The following is a 24,411-nucleotide window of genomic DNA, read 5'->3' on the forward strand; positions in this document are numbered from 1 at the left end:
TTTAAATCTTAGAGTTCTAGCAACATTGAAACTGAGAAACACTGAGAGAGAAACATTTTTAAAACCTGTTTGATTTTATTCTTACCACCTGCTCAAGGAAGCAGATGAAAATATTAAAACCAACTACTAGTTATTTGGATAAGGGTTAAGTGCATTAGTCAAGTATGTTTGATTTGAGTCATTAACATTTTTCTTATTTATACCTGGAAATCAAGTTAATTATGATGGCAATTTAAGAACTTCCTTTCCTATTTTCTCACATTACTCAAATTCTATTGGTATTTTAAAAATCTCAGCTTAAAAAGAAAAAAAAAATGAAAAGAGCATGATCTTGTAATCAGATAATTTCTTGTTTTCACTATTTTGCTTCAGTTCTATTTATTAATGTCTATCTAATATGTAGACTATAAAATACGTATACTATCTGTATGACCATGGGAAAAGCTGCACACCCTCTTTAACCTGCAGTTTTCTCATATGAAAAATGGTAATAGAAAGGGATGAATAGGTGGAAGACAAGGGCAGTGAAACTATGCCGTAGGACATTGTAAATGGTTGACACGTGGCATTTTGCATTCTTCAAACCTACAGGACCGTATAACACAAAGAGTGAACCCTAATGTAAACTATACCCAAAAAACCCCCATTGCCGTCAAGTCAATTCTGACTCACAGTGACCCATAGGACAGAGTAGAACTGTCCTATAGAGTTTCCAGGGAGCACCTGGTGGATTCAAACTCCTGACCTTTTGGTTAAGAGCCATAGCACTTAACCACTATGCCCCCAGGGTTTGCAATGTAAACTATGGACCTTAGTTAATAATAACGTATTGTTTTATCAAGTGTTACAAATGTCTCATGCTAATGAAAGATGTTAATAATAGGAACAGAGGAGGTATATGGGAACTCTGTTCTGTCTGACCAATTTTTCTGTGAACCTAAACCTCTCTCTCTAAAAAAAAAGTCTATTTAAAAACTGAAAAAATACGGCAATAACAATATTTTCATATTGAGTTTTTGTGAGAAATAAATTATACTCAAAGTATATGTGTTCAGAATATTTCACAGTGTCTGTTTCATAACAGCAGACATTAAAAAATTAGTTATTTTTTGGTATTCTTATGCTTTTCTGGTGTCTTGGTTCGAAATTTATGCAAAGCGTGCTCAAACATTCAGACTTTATACACCATTGCAATTTTAAAGAATTTATTATATGCAGACTGTTGGTAAAATGGAAACCCTGGTGACATAGTGGTTAAGTGCTACGCCTGCTAACCAACAGGTTGGCAGTTCAAATCCACCAGGCGCTCCTTGGAAACTCTATGGGGCAGTTCTACTCTGTCGCTATGAGTCTGAAGCCACTCGATGGCAATAGGTTTGGCTGGTAAAATATAGGTATTAGTATGTTTATACATTTAATGAAAATTATTTATTAAGATATTTAGAACTATATTTGAGCTATTTATATTAATACTTGAGACAAAGCCCCCACAGCGCTGTATTAGAAATCATGTTTTCTTTGCCTGGCTTCCCCCCCACACTCCAGGTTTGCATCTGAATCCTGCTTTTGCCTGGAGGTTCGATGGAAACCCCATTGCGCCTGCGTAGTATGATTAAGCCTGTTGCTGATTTAACTGGTATGAACTCCCTACTGGTAAACCCCTTTAAAAGTAACTTGCCTGCCCGCCGTTGGCAAGCAGCCTTGGCAGCAGCAGTTCTGACTGACTCCTTTTCCTTATACGATGAAATAAAGGTACCTTTCCTGTTTGTTCTCTCGCCTCAGTCTGTTGTTTATTGGCCAGTACAAACCTGTGGTTTCCACCTGGTAACACTCATTTTGGTCTCTGCCCATCCTCCCCAATTGCAAGGTAGCACATTTTTTAAAGTAATTTCTTCCTTCTCTTCCCACACAAAATGAAATATCTCTTTTATTCTCTCTCATAGCATTTATTTGTTTTTCTTCATAATATTTCTCTCCACTTAAAATTTTATGTTATTGTATATTTGTTTCTACTGTTTCCCTCATTAAGTATAATATCCACTTTGTTAGAACTCTATGTGTTTTGCTTAGAGCTGTAAATCCAGTGCCTAACAGAATTCCAGGAGATCATAAGCCTTTAATATTTATTGAATGTTAAAAAAAAAAAAAATGGTTAAATCAAAGGAAAAATACATGGATAACTCAAAGGAAATCTTCTCAATAAGTGTATTTTAAGGCAAAACTTAAAGCCCTACACTGAACTTTTAATATCATTGGGAAGACCTGTTTCCCAAGTTGCAGGTGGTGCAGTCACATACATTTTGACATCTGGACAATCAAGTACACCACAAAAGCCTTTCTTTCCCAGCTTCCCTAAATTAACTGTGTTTTCTACAGACCCAGAAAATAGGGTAAAACCAAACCAAACCAGAACAAAACAAAACGTTTTCCTCTTTATGTCTCACACGGAGAAACACTGACTATAAACCTAAACCTATTCAGTTCATTTCTAGATACTTTTTTAAGGTAAGTTCTCTGAACCACTCTCCAGGGCATGCCTAAGGGTTGCAAAATAACAAAGATGCCTGGCTCTTGGGTGCTTTATGAGCCACGTATTTTTTTTTTTATATGAGTATCTCTGCTCCTCTCCATCATTTCTTATTCTTCCACCACAGAATATACGTAAAAAAGGCTTCCTTCTTTAGATTTATTTAATAGCATGATTATTTCTAAAATCAATCACAGACTATAGGAATAAATATTAATAAATATTACTGAGGTGTTATCTGCAGTTATTGTCATTTTTATTCCACTCATTTCTGTTCCTCAATTCTTTTCTTTCTCTGTTTTTAGTTCTATTTATGTCTGTCTAATATATAGACTTTTTAAATATATATATATTTTTAATACATAGACTATAACATATATATATACTATATGGACTGAAAATTATATTTTCTTCCCTGAAACCAAAGCATAAATTCTCTGAGCCAACTCATCTCTCACTAAGCTCTAATCATATTTCCAAATCATAAGAGCCAAACAAAAAAATGAAATAAATAGACCTAAGGCTAAAGGCAGAGCTCACAAAACTAGGGCACTATAGAAAGAATCATTTGGACATTTTAGAAAAGCAATGGCTTTTCCAGCTTTCAGTCTTTTCCAATCCTTTTCAAGTCTCCGCAGATGCATTACTAAAGGAATGTGTTTTGGCTTCTTGAGTTTCAGCTTGTCACGTATGAATATTGATAACTGGGCACATTGTCAAAGCTCAGTTACCCTGGGATGGAGCACCCAGTGTGTCGGTTTTCTCACTTGCTGCTTCTTGACCTTTCTGTTCTACTCCTTACCTTTTGGCTATTTTACTGTCTTTCACAAGGGCGGACTAGTTTTTCAAGGAAAAAGAAATTCAATAATAAGTCTTTTTCACTCCTTCTAAAAGCTATGTGAGAGCAGCTGTTAACAATAGAGACTAGAGCAAGTTTCAGGACTGTAGAAGAGATTTTTCATGTACCCAAAAGATCATACTAGTTTTCCTTCTAACAAAGTAAAACTTAGCAGTTGCTACTTTATTTTAACATGTTAGAAATAATCTTGAAGATCAATGTCTTCAGAATTCAAAATTACTTTTATCAAGTTGTGTGGGACAGAGAGCTTGGTTTGACCAGTCTCTTGTTTCTAAAACTAGCCATTGGAATTCTGGAGCAATCAAGGTGCCCCTTTGTTTTCTAAAATAGCCAGTCAATGCTTAAACATGTATAAATGAGTAAGGGCTGCTCAGGCCCCATCCTGCAGCAAACCTCAGAAAGAGAGGGGAGCAAGATGGAGTCAATCATACATATTCATGGATCCATACATTTGTTCTAATCTTCCAGTCAGACATATACATGGAGGTCCCAATGATTTACAAGGAACCCTAGACTTTGGAGTTCTCTCTTTTAAGCTTGCTGGAGTAAAAAAAAAACTTGCATACACAGGAAAGAGTGGCAAGTCCCTGGGGACAACAAAATTCTTACACTGCCAGGACCTCTCTCGGACTTTGCCTTATGTGTCTGTTCACTTGTATTCTTTCTGGATATAATAAATGTGTAACTGTAAGTTCTGTGAGTCATTCTAGCATATTATCAAATCCACTGGAGGCAGTGAGAGCCAGTAGAGAGGTTGGCATTTGCTTATCTGGCAAGGGTTGGAAGTACAGAGTACTAATTTGTGGATAACCAACTCTGGATGGTTAGGATCAGAGCGTGAAAGTGCCGTGTGTGTGGCTGGTGTCAAGATAATAAAATCGGAAAGTAGGAGTATGAATTATCTTTACATTATGGAAATTAGCCTTATGTTGGCTATTATTAATGCACCAGTATTTTTAAATTCTATGTATCTTTATATAACTGACAAAATAAATAAAAAATAATACCATATATATATGTGTGTGTGTGTGTGTGTATAACTTTATTCAGACAGGCTAGGGCCAACAGATCTGCAGAATAAAGATCCGGCAATCTGCTCCTGTAAAGATTACAGTCTAGAGAACATATGGGGCAGTTCTTCTTTGTCACATGGGGTCACTATGAATTAGAATTGACTCAATATCTCCCAACAACAATAACATGGTTAAGGATATGTGATGCCACGCTAAACAAGTGAACTACAAACTGCATGAGTGGCAGATCTTTTGGTGCTGTTAGTCAAGCATGTGGCATTATTCCTGACATTTATCTAGTACATCTTCAAAAAATATACACTAAAGAAAGGAAGAAAGGGAGGGATAAACAAATCAGGTGATGGAAGAATGGAGGAATGAAGAATAGAAGAAAGAAACTTGGCGATGACAGACTATTTAAAAAGGGATTAACACTTGGCAAACGAAATGATATGGAACAGCCTGTACTGCCAAGATACCAGAAGAACTGGATGGTGCCTGGCTACCGTTACTAAAGGTTTTGATCAAAGGTTCCATAGGAAAATCCGGATCAAAAGAGGGAAAAACGCAGAAAAGTGTTTCAAATTCTCATGGAACTCAGACTTTCTGGGGCCACTGAGGCTGGATGAACCCTGAAACTGTTGCCCTGAGACAATGCTTATACCTTAAACCTTAAAGCAAAAATATCCCCTGCAGTTTTCTTCAAGGGTTTTCAACTAAACAATGATAATAATAATAATAGCTTAGCTTAATTAGTAAGGAATATCTTCCTTGAGCATTGTCCTCTACTACAGAACCACCTATATGGGATTAAATTCACAACTACTTGAAAGATTAGATAGAAGGCTTGGGGAAATTGGGTTTATGTTAGCAGGGAGAGAATAATTGGAAAAGAAGGGTGAGAACAGCTGCACAACTTGAAGAATGTAATCAATGCCACTGAATTATATATGTTGAAACTGATGAATTGGTGTATGTTTTGCTGTGTATATTTTCAACGACAATTAAAAAAAATAATAAGAGGCAGAGTCAACTTGCCGCCCTACATAGACACATCACGCTGTTCCTCTGCAGCAAAGACCCCAAAATTAAGTAAAACAGATACAGAACTCAATATTGGAGCCCTGAGCATCAAATGAAGGGAAAAAGAACTAGAACAAACACCAAATGGAAGAAGAAACTGAAGGGAAACAGAGAATAAGGAGATATATGGAGTGGAGGTTGCCCGCCAACTATCACAAAACAGTGTCCCCATCTTGGAGCACAGCCAGCAACAAGGGCAAACAGGGAGTACCGGAAGACAACATCATGGAACTCCCAACAGGAGACAGAGCACCTGGAAACCAGAGAAACACACTTTCCCATCCCTCACCATCTGCCCCATATGCCATACCTATCCCTTCCTGATGGGCCATGTTGTACTGCATGGTTAGACACCGACCAACTGTTACACGGGTTCACCCCACCTTTACCTGCCAGCTCCTGCTGCACCATATTTTTTCTTTTATTTCCCATTCTTCCTTTTCTGTTTCCCTCCCACCTAGCCACATACACCACACAAACCGCTAAGGGATGGTCCACACTATGTCACTCCGTAGAGAGCTGCCAGCCTGCGGTCACCCGAGATCTGCCCCTCCCTCACCAGCTGGCTCCTGCTGTGCCATTCTTTTCTTTTTTCCTTTTTTTCTTTCTTCCTCCCACCTTGCCCCATATGCCACTCCCCTCCCTCCCCCTTCCCAAGAGGTCACACAGCGCCGCTTGGATAGGGTGCTACCGGCAGCGATCACCCTGGGTTAGCTCCCACCCACTGGCTCCTGCTGTGCCATTTTTTTTCTTCCCCTTTCTGCCTTTTTTATCTGCCTCTTGCTTAGCTCCATATGCCACCTTCCTCCCTTCCCACTGGCCGCCAGGTCTGCCCCTCCCCTGCCCACCAGCTATCATTTTTTCTCTTTTCTTTTCGTTTCCCCCACCTAGACTCATAAGCCACTATCCTTGTGGCTGGCCCTCATGTCACAACAGCTAAAGCATCCTCAGTCATGCTCATTGCTGCACTTTGCTCCTACTGCTGCTCCTCTCCTGCCACTTGACCAGCTGCTGAAGGGAGGGAAACAAGCCCGGGCCACTTCCCATCTGGCACCCCCATCTATCTGGTGAGGGGCTGTGAATACTCCCACACTGCCGGCCCAATATCAGGAGGCAGACAGCACCCACCCAGTCAACCCTCAGCCACCTCTGCAAACTAGTGCACCAAGAAGTGTGCTTGCCCTGCTGCTGCTGCCCTGCTCACCTGGAAAAGGCGCTGAGAGCTACTGTGCCCATGGACAAGCAAGCAGCAAAGCATACCTGGCCTGCCAGCTCTGACATAACAAAACAAAAGAAGCAGGATGAAAGAAATGAGCACACAATTAATAAATACAGAAAATAATATCTTAATGTCTCTGAGACAGCCAACAATACCAAAACATATTTAAAAAAGCAAGACAAGAATGGCTCCAGCAAGTGACCAAATAAAGAATCAGATGATCTTCCAGTAGAAGAAAAGACAGTGGAACTACCTGATATGAAATTCAAAAGACCAATAGTTAGGGCTCTCCAAGAGATTAGGAAAGAGATTAAGAAAAACACACAAAACCAATGAAAACAGAGGCAAAATCAAGAAAACACAGACAAGGCAATAGAAGAATTTAGCAATATAATACAAGAAAAAGAGTCAAAATAAATAACAATTAAAAATCATGTAAAAACAACAACTAGAAATCCAATCAACACCCACGGAAGCAGCAGTCAAGAAACCAAAAGACGCATCACATTGGGCAAACCTGCTACAAAAGCTCTCTTTAAAGTGTTGAAAAGCAAAGATGTTACCTTGAAGATTAAGGTGCACCTGACCCAAACCATGGTGTTTTCAATTGCTCCATATGCATGTGAAAGCTGAATGATGAATAAGGAAGACCGAAGAAAAACTGATGCCTTTGAATTGTGGTGCTGATGAAGAATATTGAATATACCATGAACTGCCAAAAGAAGGAATAAATCTGTCTTGGATAAAGTACAATCAGAATGTTCCTTAGAAGCAAGGATGGTGAGGCTTTGTCTCACGTACTTTGGACAGTTATCAGGAGGAATCAGTCCCTGGAGAAGGACATGATGCTTGGTAAAGTAGAGGGCCAGCATAAAAGAGGAAGGCCATCAACCAGATGGATTGACACAGTGGCTGCAACAATGGACTCAATCATAACAATTGTGAAGATGGCGCAGGACCAGGGAGTGTTTTATTCTGTTGTACATAGGGTTGCCATGAGTCAGAACCCACGCGACAGCACCTAACAACAAGAAGAAATCCAAAAGATAAACAATAAAATTTCAGAAATGAACAACTCAATAGGAGGTTTTAGGAGCAAATTTGAAGCGATAGAAGACATAATCAGTGAGACTGAAGAGAAACCCATGGACACTGCCTTTAAGGAAAAATCAGTGAATAAAAATGAAGAAAATCTAAGAATTATGTGAGGCACAATCAACAGCAAAAATTTGCACATGATCAGAGTTCCAGAACAAAGCTAGAAGACTTAAAACAGGGGAACAGAGATGCCAATCTGTAAATGATGATGACATCAAAACAATAAAAGGGGGGATAAATGGTATGGGTATAGAACTTTCAAATCAAGAGGAAGTGAAGGCAATATCAAGTAATAAAAGTGTAATAACAAAATGAAAAGAAAATCCACAAACAAAAAGAACACAGCGCAGGAAAGTAAGAGGAACAAAAACGTATCAGCACCACACACACACGCACAAAGCAGAACAACATGGCCATGAATTGAATTATGCCCGCAATAATGTGTGTCAGTTTGGCTAGGCCACGACTCACAGACTTGTGTAGCTGTCCACCAGTTTGTGATCTGATGTGATTTTCCTGTTGTTGTTGTTAAGTGCTGTGGAGTCGGTTTTGACTCATAGTGACCCTATACACAGCACAACGAAACACTGCCCAGTCCTGAGCCATCCTCACAATCATTGTAATATTTGAGCTCATTGTTGCAGCCACTGTGTCAATCCACCTCCTTGAGGGTCTTCTTTTTTTCCACTGACCCTGTACTCTGCCAAGCATGATGTCCTTCTCCAGGGACTGATCCCTCCTGACATGTCCAAAGCATGTAAGATCCAGTCTCGCCATTCTTGTTTTTAAGGTGCATTCTGGCTGTACTTCTTCTAAGACAGATTTGTTCATTCTTTTGTCAGTCCATGGTATGTTCAATATTCTTCACAAACACCACAATTACAAGGGGTCAATTCTTCTTTGGTCTTCCTTATTCATTGTCCAGCTTTCACATGCATATGATGTGATTAAAAATACCATGGCTTGGGTCAGGCACACCTTAGTCTTCAGGGTGACATCTTTGCTCTTCAACACTCTGAAGAGGTCCTTTGCAGCAGATTTGCCCAATGCAATGCGTCTTTTGATTTCTTGATTGCTGCTTCCATGGCTGTTGATTGTGGATCCAAGTAAAATGAAATCTTTGACAACTTCAATCTTTTCTCCATTTATCAGGATGTTGCTCATTGGTTCAGTTGTGAGGATTTTTGTTTTCTCTGTGTTGAGGTGCAATCCATACTGAAGGCTGTGGCCTTTGATCTTCATTAGTAAGTGCTTCAAGTCCTCTTCACTTTCAGCAAGCAAGGTTGTGTCATCTGCATAACACAGGTTGTTAATGAGTTTTCCTTCAATCCTGATGCCCTGTTCTTCTTCATATAGTCCAGCTTCTCAGATTATTTGCTCAGCATACAGATTGAACAAATATGGTGAAAGGATACAACCCTAACGCACACCTTTCCTGACTTTAAGCCAATCAGTATCCCCTTGTTCTGTCCAAACAACTGCCTCTTGATCTATGTAAAGGTTCCTCGTGAGCACAATTAAGTGTTCTGGAATTCTGATTCTTCGCACTGTTATCCGTAGTGTGTTATGATCCACACAGTCGAATGCCTTTGCATAGTCAATAAAACACAGGGAAACATCCTTCTGGTATTCTCTGCTTTCAGCCAGGATCCATCTGACATCAGCAATGATATCCCTGGTTCTACATCCTCTTCTAAAACTGGCCTGAATTTCTGGCAGTTCCCTGTCAATATACTGCTGCAGCTGCTTTTGAATGATCTTCAGCAAAATTTTGCTTGGGTGTGATATCAACGATATTGTTCTATAATTTCCACATTCGATTGCATCGCCTTTCTTGGGAATAGGCATAAATAGAGATCTTTTCCAGTCAGTTGGCCGGGGAAGTGTCTTCCATATTTCTTGGCATAGACAAGTCAGCACTGCATCTGTTTGTTAAAACATCTCAATTGATATTCCACCAATCCCTGGAGCCTTGTTTTTCACCAGTGCCTTCAGAGCAGCTTGGACTTCTTCCTTCAGTACCATCGGTTCCTGATCATATGTCACCTCTTGAAATGGTTGAACATCGACTAATTCTTTTTGGTATAATGACTCTGTGTATTCCTTCCATCTTCTTTTGATGCTTCCTGCCTCGTTCAATATTTTCCCCATAGAATCCTTCTCTACTGCAACTCGAGGCTTGAATTTTTTCTTCAGTTCTTTCAGCTTGAGAAACGCTGAGCGTGTTCTTCCCTTTTGGTTTGTCAATTTGTTGTACTGTCAGGGCTTGCGTGTGGCTGTGATGCTGGAAGCTATGCCACCGGTATTCAGATACCAGCAGGGCCACCCATGGAGGACAGGTTTCAGCTGAGCTTCCAGACTAAGACAGACTAGGAAAAAGGACCCGGCAGTCTACTTCTGAAAAGCATTAGCCAGTGAAAACCCTATGAATAGTGATTTTCCTATGTGTTGTAAATCCTACCTCTATGATGTCAATGCAACCGGAGTAGAGGCAGTTCTGTTAATGAGGCAGGACTCAATTCACAGGATTAGCTTGTATCTTGAGTCAATCACCTTTTTAAAATTAAACAAACAAGCAAAAACAACTAAGGCTCAGAAGTTCTGGCTTGCTCAGTTATCTATTAAGCATTAGAACAAGGACTCAAACTCAGAAAAGCAAATCTAATTTTTTTTTTCTTTTTTAATGTGTGTTGAAAGTGTTATTCCATATGCTAGTGAGGAAAGCACTTAAATGAATCACAGAGAAAAAACATATATTTATTGTCATAAAGAAATACATTGAAGAGAAAAAGCTTTTAATTATTATATACTTTTTAGGACCTTTTTTTTTTTTTTTAGGACCTTGAGGGACAGTGCACTATATTGGCTTATACTCATCTTCTTGGGCATTGATTTGTCAAGTCTGAACCCTGTTTCTACTACTTACTAAACAAGTTTCTTAGCCTCTGTCTGCTTCAGTTGCCTGAGCTGTAAAATGGGAATATAATATTTCATAGGCTTGGTAAGTTTAAAAGAATGCTAAAGCACTTCACAGCTAGTCAGTCAGAGTAAATTTTTATTCCTATTTTTGTCCCCATCGTTAATATTATTACCTTTTAAAGAAGTACCATGGTAGACAATTCTTATATTACAACTTTTTTTTTTTAAATACAGAAAATGGAGAATTTTATTTTCTCAAAAATTCATGCATTGCATGCATAAAATTACTATTATCTCTGCATTTCACCTTTATCAAAATAGACAGAGTTATTGATAATATCAGTAAGACTACTAAAAAGTACTTGGGTGGCCACTTTGTGATAGTTTTGAAACTCTAAATAATCTACAAAAAGGACAGTACCCAAATTCAGGGCATATATTCTAGATTCATAACAGTTTGAGCAGAGGTCTTAGAACAAATGTTGATAAGGGAACAATTACCTCCTCTAACGGTTAGATCCTCTCTGAGCCCTAATAATCTTATTTTGAAGGCCCTTTTCCCCAACCTTCTAATCCATTATTGCTTTCTAAATCTGCAATACAGATTCCAATTTTAAAACCTAAACAATATAATTTCAGTATCTTTTTTGAAGTTACATATTCTTTTAGGTAGGCCATTTCATTTCAGGCTCCACAGATTTTTTTTTTCCCTTAGTCTCTGATACTTTAAATATAAATTTAGGATTAAGCATATGTAGCCATTTAAACAAGCATAAGCTGATTATTAGCTCAGTCACAGACAGATAGCACCAAATCATAGCCTGTCACACTCCCTCTCCTGGCTCTGTTTCCCTGGCCATCTTTTTCTTGGTGGTATTACCTGAGGTTCATATTGGAACTCCTGACACACAGCAGTTACACTCCTAGAAATGTTTTTACCTTTTGAGAAAAGGAACTGTTGCTTTCAAAGGTCCCTCTGTAGTGTGCTTCTCAAGGAAATGTGTACACACGCACACAAACACACACACAAATACTCACGTATTTTGCAAACATGAATTCAAGTACCTACAAAGGATTTTACTTGGTAGGAGGACAATGAATAAATGAGTGAGAGATGAGTATATTCTTTATATTTTAAAGATAAAATTTGCTTAGGGTAACATTTATTGAGATGTATCATGTGCAGAGGAAACCCTGGTGGCATAGTGGTTAAGTGCTACAGCTGCCAACCAAAGGGTTGGCAGTTTGAGTCCGCCAGGTGCTTCTTGGAAACTCTATGGGGCAGCTCTACTCTGTCCTATAGGGTCACTATGAGTCGGAATCAACTTGACCGCACTGGGTTTGGTTTTTTGGGTTATCATGTGCAGAATATTTTTCCGAGCTTTGTTTCATTTAATCTTCATACCTTTCACTATTCTGTGATGTGGGAACAATTATTACCTCAATTAATACATAGGAAATGAATTGTAAACAGCTCAAATAATTTGAACTTGCCCAAGGTCAAATAAGCTGAAAGCAGAGCCCTGGTTTCTATGACTCCAGAAGCACAGCTTTAATCATTATGAACACACGCAGCCCAAGTAAATCATTAATTTATTTAATTGAGTGATGTACACAGAGAAAGTTGCTTACTTCTTGGAGAGCTACTGAAAGTTTTTTGTCCTCATCCACGAAACATTTTGTACTATTCTTGTTGTTGTGTGCCGTCCAGTCAGTTCCAACTCATAGCGACTCTATAGGACAGGCTAGAACTGCCCTATAGGGTTTCCAAGGAGTGGCTGGCAGATTTGAACTGCCTACATTTTGGTTAGCAGCCTGAGCTCTTAACCACTGTGCCACCAGCACTCCTTTTGTATTATAGTTCAATAGAAATCCATTTTGTCTAGTTAAAACATAAGTATGAAGGAAATAGATCAACAGTTTCTGATAGAAACTTCAAACTCACAAAATAAAACAAGTTACTTTACTGCAAGTAAAGAGATTGCCAAATAATAAAAATAATTCCCCAAATAGAGTCCACATTTGATTTTCCTTCAAAGATTACAGAAAATTGAAATGTTCTGTCAATTAAGTCACATAAGATATTGAGATAAAAATAACTTAAAAAGATTTTATATTACAAATTCAGGTTGTTGAATGCTCAATGTAGTTGGGAACATGGGCACAAATGTAATTCTTTTGCAAATATTTGTAAATTACGCCTCCTGTATGTGTTTTCATATTAACCTGGTTTTCACCCATCATAACATTTAACACAATGAGTCGTTATTACCAAATCATCTGTATCTTTCATTACACTGTATGTACTAAGAAGGAAAAGATGTATCTGTTTACCATTTTATTATTATAACACATCTAAGTAAGTTTAAAGTGTTTATGCGGAAATTCCCTCGTTACAGCCTTCTAAACCTTTATTGCTTTTCTATGCATTATGCGTCCAAATTTGAAGACCTAAAAAGCATAATTTAGGATTTTTAAGTAAAATATTTTATTTTCAAAGAGGCCATTTCATTTCTCCCTTTACAAATCTGTTTATCTTTCTCCCTAACACTTCAAACTAAATATATATTTGACTTGCCTACAAGAGACACACCTTAGACTTAGAGATACAAACAAACTAAAACTCAAAGGATGGAAAAAAATATATCAAGCAAACAAGAAGCAAACAAGAAGAGGAGTAGCAATATTAATTTCTGACAAAATAGACTTTAGACTTAAATCCACCACAAAGGATAAAGAAGGACACTATATAATGATAAAAGGGACAATGGATCAGGAGGACATAACCATATTACATATTTATGCACCCAATGACAGGGCTGCAAGATACATAAATCAAATTTTAACAGAATTGAAAAGTGAGATAGACACCTCCACATTTATAGGAGGAGACTTCAACACACCACTTTCGGAGAGGGACAGGACATCCAGCAAGAAGCTCGATAGAGACACGGAAGACCCACTTACCACAATCAACCAACTTGACCTCATTGACTTATACAGAACTCTCTACCCAACTGCTGCAAAATATACTTTTTTTTCTAGCGCACATGGAACATTCTCTAGAATAGACCACATATTCGGTCATAAAACAAATCTTTACAGAGTCCAAAACATCAAAATATTACAAAGCATCTTCTCAGACCACAAGGCAATAAAACTAGAAATCAATAACAGAAAAACTAGGGAAAAGAAATCAAATACTTGGAAACTGAACAATACCCTCCTGAAAAAAGACTGGGTTATAGAAGACATCAAGGAGGGAATAAGGAAATTCATAGAATGCAACGAGAATGAAAATACTTCCTATCAAATCCTCTGGGACACAGCAAAAGCAGTGCTCAGAGGCCAATTTATATCGATAAATGCACACATACAAAAAGAAGAAAGAGCCAAAAGCAGAGAACTGGTCCGACAACTTGAAAAAATAGAAAGTGAGCAACAAAAGAACCCATCAGCCACCAGAAGAAAACAAATAATAAAAATTAGAGCTGAACTAAATGAATTAGAGAACAGAAAAACAATTGAAAGAATTAACAAAGCCAAAAGCTGGTTCTTTGAAAAAATTAACAAAATTGATAAACCATTGGCTAGACTGACTAAAGAAATACAGGAAAGGAAACAAATAACCCGAATAAGAAACGAGAAGGGCCACATCACAACAGACCCAAATGAAATTAAAAGAATCATTTCAGATTACTACGAAAAATTGTACTCTAACAAATTTGAAAACCTAGAAGAAATGGATGAATTCTTGGAAAAACACTACCTACCTAAACTAACACATTCAGAAGTAGAACAACTAAATAGACCCATAACAAAAAAAGAGATTGAAACGGTAATCAAAAAACTCCCCCAAAAAAAAGCCCTGGCCCGGACGGCTTCACAGCGGAGTTCTACCTAACTTTCAGAGAAGAGTTAACACCACTACTACTGAAGGTATTTCAAAACATAGAAAATGACGGAATACTGCCCAACTCATTCTATGAAGCCACCATCTCCCTGATACCAAAACCAGGTAAAGACATTACAAAAAAAGAAAATTATAGACCTATATCCCTCATGAACATTGATGCAAAAATCCTCAACAAAATTCTAGCCAATAGAATCCAACAACACATCCAAAAAATAATTCACCCTGATCAAGTGGGATTTATACCAGGTATGCAAGGCTGGTTTAATATCAGAAAAACCATTAATGTAATCCATCACATAAATAAAACAAAAGACAAAAACCACATGATCTTATCAATTGATGCAGAAAAGGCATTTGACAAAGTCCAACACCCATTTATGATAAAAACTCTTACCAAAATAGGAATTGAAGGAAAATTCCTCAACATAATAAAGGGCATCTATACTAGTTTTTTTTTTTTTTTTTTTTTTATGCAGAGCCAACAGCCAATATCACTCTAAATGGAGAGAACCTGAAAGCATTTCCCTTGAGAACGGGAACCAGACAAGGATGCCCTTTATCACCACTCTTATTCAACATCGTACTTGAAGTCCTAGCCAGGGCAATTAGGCTGGACAAAGAAATAAAGGGTATCCGGATTGGCAAGGAGGAAGTAAAGTTATCACTATTTGCAGATGACATGATCTTATACACAGAAAACCCTAAGGAATCCTCCAGAAAACTACTGAAACTAATAGAAGAGTTTGGCAGAGTCTCAGGTTATAAAATATACATACAAAAATCACTTGGATTCCTCTACATCAACAAAAAGAACACCGAAGAGGAAATAAACAAATCAATACCATTCACAGTAGCCCCCATGAAGATAAAATACTTAGGAATAAATCTTACCAAGGACGTGAAAGACCTATACAAAGAAAACTACAAAGCTCTACTACAAGAAATTCAAAAGGACATACTTAAGTGGAAAAACATACCCTGCTCATGGATAGGAAGACTTAACATAGTAAAAATGTCTATTCTACCAAAAGCCATCTATACATATAACGCACTTCCGATCCAAATTCCAATGTCATATTTTAAGGGGATAGAGAAACAAATCACCAATTTCATATGGAAGGGAAAGAAGCCCCGGATAAGCAAAGCATTACTGAAAAAGAAGAAGAAAGTGGGAGGCCTCACTCTACCTGATTTCAGAACCTATTATACCCCCACAGTAGTCAAAACAGCCTGGTACTGGTACAACAACAGGCACATAGACCAATGGAACAGAATTGAGAACCCAGATATAAATCCATCCATGTATGAGCAGCTGATATTTGACAAAGGACCAGTGTCAGTTTATTGGGGAAAAGATAGTCTTTTTAACAAATGGTGCTGGCATAACTGGATATCCATTTGCAAAAGAATGAAACAGGACCCATACCTCACACCATGCACAAAAACTAACTCCAAGTGGATCAAAGACCTAAACATAAAGACTAAAACGATAAAGATCATGGAAGAAAAAATAGGGACAACCCTAGGAGCCCTAATACAAGGCATAAACAGAATACAAAACATTACCAAAAATGATGAAGAGAAACCCGATAACTGGGAGCTCCTAAAAATCAAACACCTATGCTCATCTAAAGACTTCACCAAAAGAGTAAAAAGACCACCTACAGACTGGGAAAGAATTTTCAGCTATGACATCTCAGACTAGCGCCTGATCTCTAAAATCTACATGATTCTGTCAAAACTCAACCACAAAAAGACAAACAACCCAATCAAGAAGTGGGCAGAGGATATGAACACACATTTCAGTAAAGAAGATATTCAGGCAGCCAACAGATACATGAGAAAATGCTCTCGATCATTAGCCATTAGAAAAATGCAAATTAAAACTACGATGAGATTCCATCTCACACCAACAAGGCTGGCATTAATCCAAAAAACACAAAACAATAAATGTTGGAGAGGCTGCGGAGAGATTGGAACTCTTATACACTGCTGGTGGGAATGCAAAATGGTACAACCACTTTGGAAATCTATCTGGCGTTATCTTAAACAGTTAGAAATAGAACTACCATACAACCCAGAAATCCCACTCCTCGGAATATACCCTAGAGATACAAGAGCCTTCACACAAACAGATATATGCACACCCATGTTTATTGCAGCTCTGTTTACAATAGCAAAAAGCTGGAAGTAGCCAAGGTGTCCATCAACGGATGAATGGGTAAATCAATTGTGGTATATTCACACAATGCAATACTACGCATCCATAAAGAACAGTGACGACTCTGCGAAACATTTCATAACATGGAGGAACCTGGAAGGCATTAGGCTGAGTGAAATTAGTCAGAGGCAAAAGGACAAATATTGTATAAGACCACTATCATAAGATCTTGAGAAATAGTAAAAACTGAGAAGAACATATACTTTTGTGGTTATGAAGGGGGGAGGGAGGGAGGGAGGGAGAGGGTTTTTTATTGATTAATCAGTAGATAAGAACTGCTTTGGGTGAAGGGAAAGACAACACTCAATACAAGGAAGGTCAGCTCAATTGGACTGGACCAAAAGCAAAGAAGTTTCCGGGGTAAAATGAATGCTTCAAAGGTCAGTGGAGCAGGGGCGGGGGTCTGGGGAACATGGTTTGAGGGGACTTCTAAGTCAATTGGCAAAATAATTCTATTATGAAAACATTCTGCATCCCACTTTGAAATGTGGCGTCTGGGGTCCTAAATGCTAACAAGCGGCCATCTAAGATGCATCAATTGGTCTCAACCCACCTGGAGCAAAGGAAAATGAAGAACACCAAGGTCACACGACAACTAAGAGCCCAAGAGACAGAAAGGGCCACATGAACCAGAGACCTACATCATCCTGAGACCAGAAGAACTAGTTGGTGCCCGGCCACAATCGATGACTGCCCTGACAGGGAGCACAACAGAGAACTCCTGAGGGAAGTTCTCTGTTGTGCTCCCTGTCAGGGCAGTCATCGATTGTGGAGATCAGTGGGATGCAGACCCCAAATTCTCATAAAAAGACCATACTTAATGGTCTGACTGAGACTGGAGGAATCCTGGCAGCCATGCTCCCCAGACCACAGGACAGGAACCATCCCTGAAGACAACTCATCAGACATGAAAGGGACTGGTCAGCGGGTGGGAGAGAGATGCTGATGAAGAGTGAGCTAATTATATCAGGTGGACACTTGAGAGTGTGTTGGCAACTCTTGTCTGGAGGGGGGATGGGAGGATAGAGAGAGAGGGAAGCTGGCAAAATTGTCACAAAAGGAGAGACTGAAAGGGCTGACTCAATAGGGGGAGAGCAAGTGGGAGTACGGAGTAAGATGTATGTAAACTTATATGTGACAGACTGATTGGATTTGTAAACGTTCATTTGAAGCTGAATAAAAGTTAATAAAAAATATATATATATATATTTTTCACAACCAATTTCTCATCAATTTAGAGAAAAATAAACAAAGTGATCAACATTGAAAACAAATTAAGCATCATTTAAATAATTTACATTTTAATATGCTTCTAAAAGCCATATGAATTTGCATTTTATACTTTTAGTTATGAATCTTTTTTTTTTATTGTACTTTAGAGGAAGATTTACAGAACAAACTCTAAAAAGACCCATTGCCATCGAGTCGATTCTGACTAGCTTCATATTGAACAGTCAGTACACATATTGTTCTATGACATTGGTTAACAACCCCATGGCATGTCAACCCTCTTCTTGACCTTTTACCAGCTTCCTGTTCCCTCTTGGCTTCTAAGCCTTACCCCTGTGCTTTGGTGCACCTTTAGTCTCATTTACCCTTCAGACAAAGGGTGAAGGGTAAACCTCGGGAATGGCTTCATTACTGAGCTAAAAGGGTGTCCAGCGGCCATACTCTTGGGGTTTCTCCAGTCTCTGTCAGGTCAGTAAGTCTGGTCTCTTTTTGTGTGTGTGTGAGTTAGAGTTTAGTTCTACATTTTTCTCCAGCTCTGTCCGGGACCCTCTATTATGATTCCTGTGAGAACAGTCAGCGGTGGTAGCCAGGCACCATCTCGTTGTACTAGACTCAGTCTGGTGGATGCTGTGGTAGTTATGGCCCATAAGTCCTTTGAACTACTGTATTTTATACTTTTTTAAATTAAGTAATCAAAATATATTTTGCCCAGATCAGATGTCTATCTATTCATGTAATTATGAAAGCACTTATGGTTTGAACCATCTCCACGATGTCCGCATTTGTGTGCTATTTATCCTTCCAAAAGGAATGCCTGTGAATTTAACATTTTCTTCTCTCTTCATACAACCACCTCATTGTCCTCAGTGGTAGATATCAACTCATCCCTTTGTGCCAAAAGTACTATAAGAATCTGGTTTCTGGAGGGCCTATGTCTGTTAGCTACTTTATCTACCTTGTGGCCAAACTTCTTAAAATTGATGCATTCCTAATTCCATGGCTCCTCAAAATCTTTTATATAAAATCTAAATTATTCTGCTTAGTTTTTGAAGCCCTTCATTATTTGATAATGCCTACTTCTTTTAGCTTGCTGTACTCAGTAAAATAGCTTTTTCACATTACAAGGTCTGTCCCTGTTACCCACCATAAATATACACAACTTAAACTGCATTAGATTTTCTTCTTTCAGAATTGAATATTCATTCTCCATTGCTTAGCCAATTTCAATTCATATTGAGCCATTCCTGCTGCAAAAGGTCTTCCTTAACACTTTAATCAACAGTGACTTAATTCGTTGAAAGAGAACATTATTATCTATATTACATTATTTATAATTAAACCATTTATAAAACAAATCCATTACCATCAAGTGAATCCCAACTCGTAGTGACTCCATAAGACAGAGTAGAACTGCCCCATAGTGTTTCCAAGGAGCAGCAGGTGGATTTGAAACAATCTTTTGGTTAGCAGCCAAGGTCTTTACCACTGCATCACAAGGGCTCCATTTATAGCCTTATATTATTGTGTGATGGATTCTTATCTTATGATTTCAATGAAAGTATACCACTTATGATAATATGTATAGATGTCTAAATGTTACTTTTTCTAATTAGTATACAAAATCCTCAAAAAGAAAACAAAATAATATGATTTCATTAGAACCCTTAGAGACCAGTGAAATGCCTTCTCACCTAACCCCTTCCAAGAGAGTTACTAAATAAAAGCTGAATTATGGACTCATGTTTGTGATAAATGACAGAGTAAATACTACTAAAATTTCTGTTACCACAAAATACAGAGTAATTCTGGCAATAATTTTAATTAAATACGTTTATGAACTGGGAAAAAAAAAGATAAACTTCAGAGCCTGAAATTTAAGAAAAAGAATAAATATGAAGCAGCAAGTAGGTATATATGATCTAGAGGTTTTTTTGGCCATATTGGTTATATAGGAGAAAAAGTTTAGCACACATGAGAGAAGATTGGATTGCAGCTCGAATATGAAGCTGGGAAGACAAGCATTATACACTTAATGAAAAAGTCAGCTAATTTAAAAGTCCTCTGCAAAGGGAGAGAGCAAATGTGAGTGCATGCCCTAACTTCAGATTTAACGGAAGGGAAAAATACATAAATCTACCCTAAAAATTCATAAACACAAATTAAAATAAAAACTTATTTTAAAGTGCTCCAAAGTGACCTTGTTGCAAAATTAGACATATATCTTTTCTAGAGGAATGCACACTCTGTGAAGGACTTGAATAATATAATACATGTATTTTGAACATGAGGTTGTAACCTCAGAGAAAAATAAAGCATATGAAGAACCAAAGTACCAAGAGGATCAACAAAAAAGCAGAACCAGAACAATACAGGCTATAGATTTTGCAATTTTTCAATACCTAAAGTACATTATCAGGAGCACATTTAAATAATTACAAGAAAATGAAAAACTATGGGAAAGGAACAGGAATACCAGAAGAAATTTGAAAAATAAATTTGAAAAAAGTGAGAGAACATCTACAAAATGATGATTACAATGTTAACAATAATAATAATTACAATTTAAACCTCAAAGGAAGATAAAACCCCAGATTGGAAAGCTGAGCACTAAATTGATGAATTAAAAGTATAAATGAGAAGGTATCACTAAGAATATATGCCACAGTTAAAAAGAGATTGAAAGTGTAAGAGATAGAATAAGAAAGAGAATAATGCTAGAGCTTATAAACATCAAATCAATGTTTCGGTGATAAAGAGTGGAGAAAATTGGGAGAGTCAATACTGAAAATAATAACAGATGAGAATTTTCCAAAACTGATGAACTACATGAATCCTGTGATTCAAAAAGCAGAACAAATTCCAAGAAAGACAATGAAATAGAAGCACCCCTTACTCTCATATAAGTTTGCATGTGGTTCACCAAATGAATATCTAATATTAGCTAGAGAGGAATAGGGACTATTAACAGGTGAGTGAGAGGAAGACTAATACCTCAAACTAGAAGTTTATACCCAGTGAAATTGTCTTTCCAAATCAAAGGTGAAAAAAATAAAATTAACATTTTAAATTACAATAACAAACATACCACACATCTAATATATATGTAACAAAATTAGAAAAAAAATAAGAAATTATTTAAAAAACATTAAAGCATAATTAAATTAGTGTGGTGATATGCAACATTTGTGGACAGAAAGACTCATGAAAGATATCAATACTTATAATTTTTTTTATATTTAATGCAATTTCTATTAAAAATACCTGTAATTTGTCTTTTTTTAATTGAAAATCTGTGTAATAGCACAGTAGCTTGTGTTAGATCAAACCTCCCAATGATAACAATTATAAATTCTTAACAAAGTAGAAAGAACAACTAATCGAAGGCACTTGAGACTGACCTGAAATAGGCAAAAGCTAAATGAATTTTGAAACTTAAAAGAAGGGCCCAATACTGATTACAATTTAAATTCATATGGTCTTGCCCTAAGGATACTCTCGAATATATGCAATATGGGAAGGATGAAAGTCTATCAGAAATCCACACAGTTGTTGGTTTGATGTGTCAAGGATAGAAACAGGGGTTGCCAGGACAGCTGTAAATTGAATGAGGGATCCCAAAAGGAGGGAATCAAGGAAAGAAAGACCTACAAGTCTGTGAATAACTTCTTCTCAAATCTATAGCAGACATCATTTGCAATTGTGAGATGGATCCTGGAGAGAAAAGCACAAAGCAAAAACTGAAAGAAGATGGAATTTGGATCTACAAGAAAGAATAAACGCAGAAGACAATAAATGGACTGTATGAGTTTTTCTTAATTTCTGTAAAAGATATCTTAATGTTTAATGCAAAAAATATAAAAATAATATGAGATTTTAACATGTCTAGGTAAGAATATATGATGATGACAGAAAAAGGACACAAGAGTAAGTTAAATTATATTAATATAAAGTATTTATGTTTTATGTGAAGTTGTACAAAATTGTTTTGGCTTTTGCACAAAATTGATTTTAAGTGCAGTGTGGTAAATTAAGGCTGTACTTTTTAATTCTTAGAGTAGTCACAAAAACGGTATATGTAAGAATCCATTTCAAGAATTAAGATGGAACATTAAAATATTTAATTAAATGCAAACTAGGTAGAGAAAGAGAAACCAGCAGACAAAAAATTACAAATGGGAACTATAGAAAACAAATAAGATGATAAACATATCTAACCATTTCATTAATTACTTTAGAGGTAAATGTACTAAACACTCCAATTAAAAGGTAGGGATTAACAGACTGAATTAAAATTTAATAATTATATAGGGTTTTTTTTTATATATAAGAGCAGTAATTTGGGGGGGGGGGGGAAATCAAAGTAACCTGAAAGTAAAAATGTAGAGAAACATATACTATGCAAACACTAATGATGAGAAATCCTATATGATTATCTACGTTATATAAAAGACTTCAAAGCAAGGAGTATCACCAGATATAAAGGGACAAATTTCCTCATTTCAAAGCAAAATATTCCTTAGGAAGGCATCTCCTTATCTTTCTCCCATCTCCTTATCTCACTAAAAAAAAAAAAAAAATTTTTTTGATACTTTTAATTAGTCTTCTTTGTTAAAGTCTCTTCTACTTTTCCACTTACAAAGTTTTGAGTTTCTGAGGGTCTAGTCCTCTAACTCTTCTACTTTGATTTGCATGAACTACTCATGTGACTGGATCTAGGCTCTTTATACAAATATTGAAAAATAATATATACTTATAGTGCTCAAATATATATTTTCAGCTTAAATCTAGTCACTGCATTCATGACTAATATATACAGTATCTACATTTGGTATTACGTGTCCAAAAATGAACTCGTCTTTCCCTTTCACTCACAGCAAACATGATCTAATATTCACTATCTTAGTGGAAGAACCTACAGGCTTCTCCCAGTTGCTGTCATCCAAAATCTGAACTTTTTTGACCTCACTCCTTTACTCACCCTTAAAAGATAGCTAGAGTGGATAAAGCCAGACCAATTAGGAGGCTATTTCAGTAGTCCAGATGAAAGATGACAGTGTCTTGGACTAGGGTGGTGGTTTTAAATTAATGACAGAAAGCAGCAATGGGGGGGGGGGATGAGCTATTTTTATCCACAAATCAGAGTTTCTTCTCTCATCTCTGCCTTAATTCACAGATCACCCTCACCAAAATTTTTTAAAAAACATAACTCCATCCTCAATTCTTCTTTCAATCTGAATACCTGCATTATTTAATGCAAATGTCAAGCAGTATCCCCAAGGATAAAAGATAGATATTGTAGGTATGTGTTTCACATCTGAACAAATACAATTCCATTCCCAACATAGAAACGATGTTTTCCAAAGACAATCTCCCATTTCCTCTATTGATCAATAAATAACAAATTCCTTGTATTTTATAATAGCTCCTTCCCTTGTTTCTTTCATTTTCCACCATCAAGTATTCAAGAAATATTGAAGTCCAGCCTCTGAGTACTTCATTACAAAATCAATAAATTACTATTAAATGACAAATACACTTATCTATATGTTTTTCTGTTTTCCCTGGTAGAAAGATAAAATACTAGGCTCTTTGCTTTGATGCTAGGTGACAGGTCACACTGAGCTGGCTATATGTGATTTTAAAAGAATGCTGTAGTGGCAATGAGCCTATTAGTTCATGTGTAAAATATTGATATTCTTAACTTTTTTTACATTGTTACTGTAAAAATAAGATGATAAAAGATTCAGTGAAAATTATTATCAGATACTTTCTGCCTTCCAGGTTTTTCACTACTTATTGTACTTATTCCAAACAGAGAAACAGCTCTGAATGGAATTATTCTTAACAATCTAAATATTTAACTTTTAATTTCATTTTTAGTGTTTAAAAATTTTTGCTTTGTCCCATAAGTAAAATTGAAACATAAGATTAATATTTCCATCCTCATTCTTGAACCATTCCTTCCTACAGTGCTTATCAGCCTACTCCTCTGCTGGTTACTAATCAAAAGAACTCGTTTTAATCCAATCCGCATCTCTCAACTTCTTACTTATCACATACTCTTGGCATGGTCATATCTATCCCCATGGCTTTAACTATTATTTGTCCATGACTTCCAAATGTATCAATGTTGTTAGCTGCTGTTGAGTTGGCCCCTGATTCATGGAGACCCCATGAACAACAGAAGGAAAATCTGTCTAGTCCTGTACCATTCCCATGAATGGCTGGATATCAGAATGTTGTGATCCATGGTGTTTTCACTGGCTGATTTTTGGAAGCAGTTTTCCAGGCTTTTCTTCCTAGTCCATCTTAGTCTGGAAGCTTTG

At 37.0% G+C, this 24,411-nt stretch overlaps 1 protein-coding gene across 2 annotated transcripts in view; it reads right to left on the reverse strand.

Moving 5' to 3' along the window:
* The window catches only part of BRINP3 (BMP/retinoic acid inducible neural specific 3), a 549,556-nt gene that overhangs the window by 2,010 nt on the left and 523,135 nt on the right, over window positions 1–24,411 (reverse strand). The gene's annotated exons all lie outside the window — the stretch shown is intronic.

The sequence above is a fragment of the Elephas maximus genome, chromosome 24 (assembly GCF_024166365.1).
Source record: "Elephas maximus indicus isolate mEleMax1 chromosome 24, mEleMax1 primary haplotype, whole genome shotgun sequence".
Lineage (NCBI taxonomy): Eukaryota > Metazoa > Chordata > Mammalia > Proboscidea > Elephantidae > Elephas > Elephas maximus.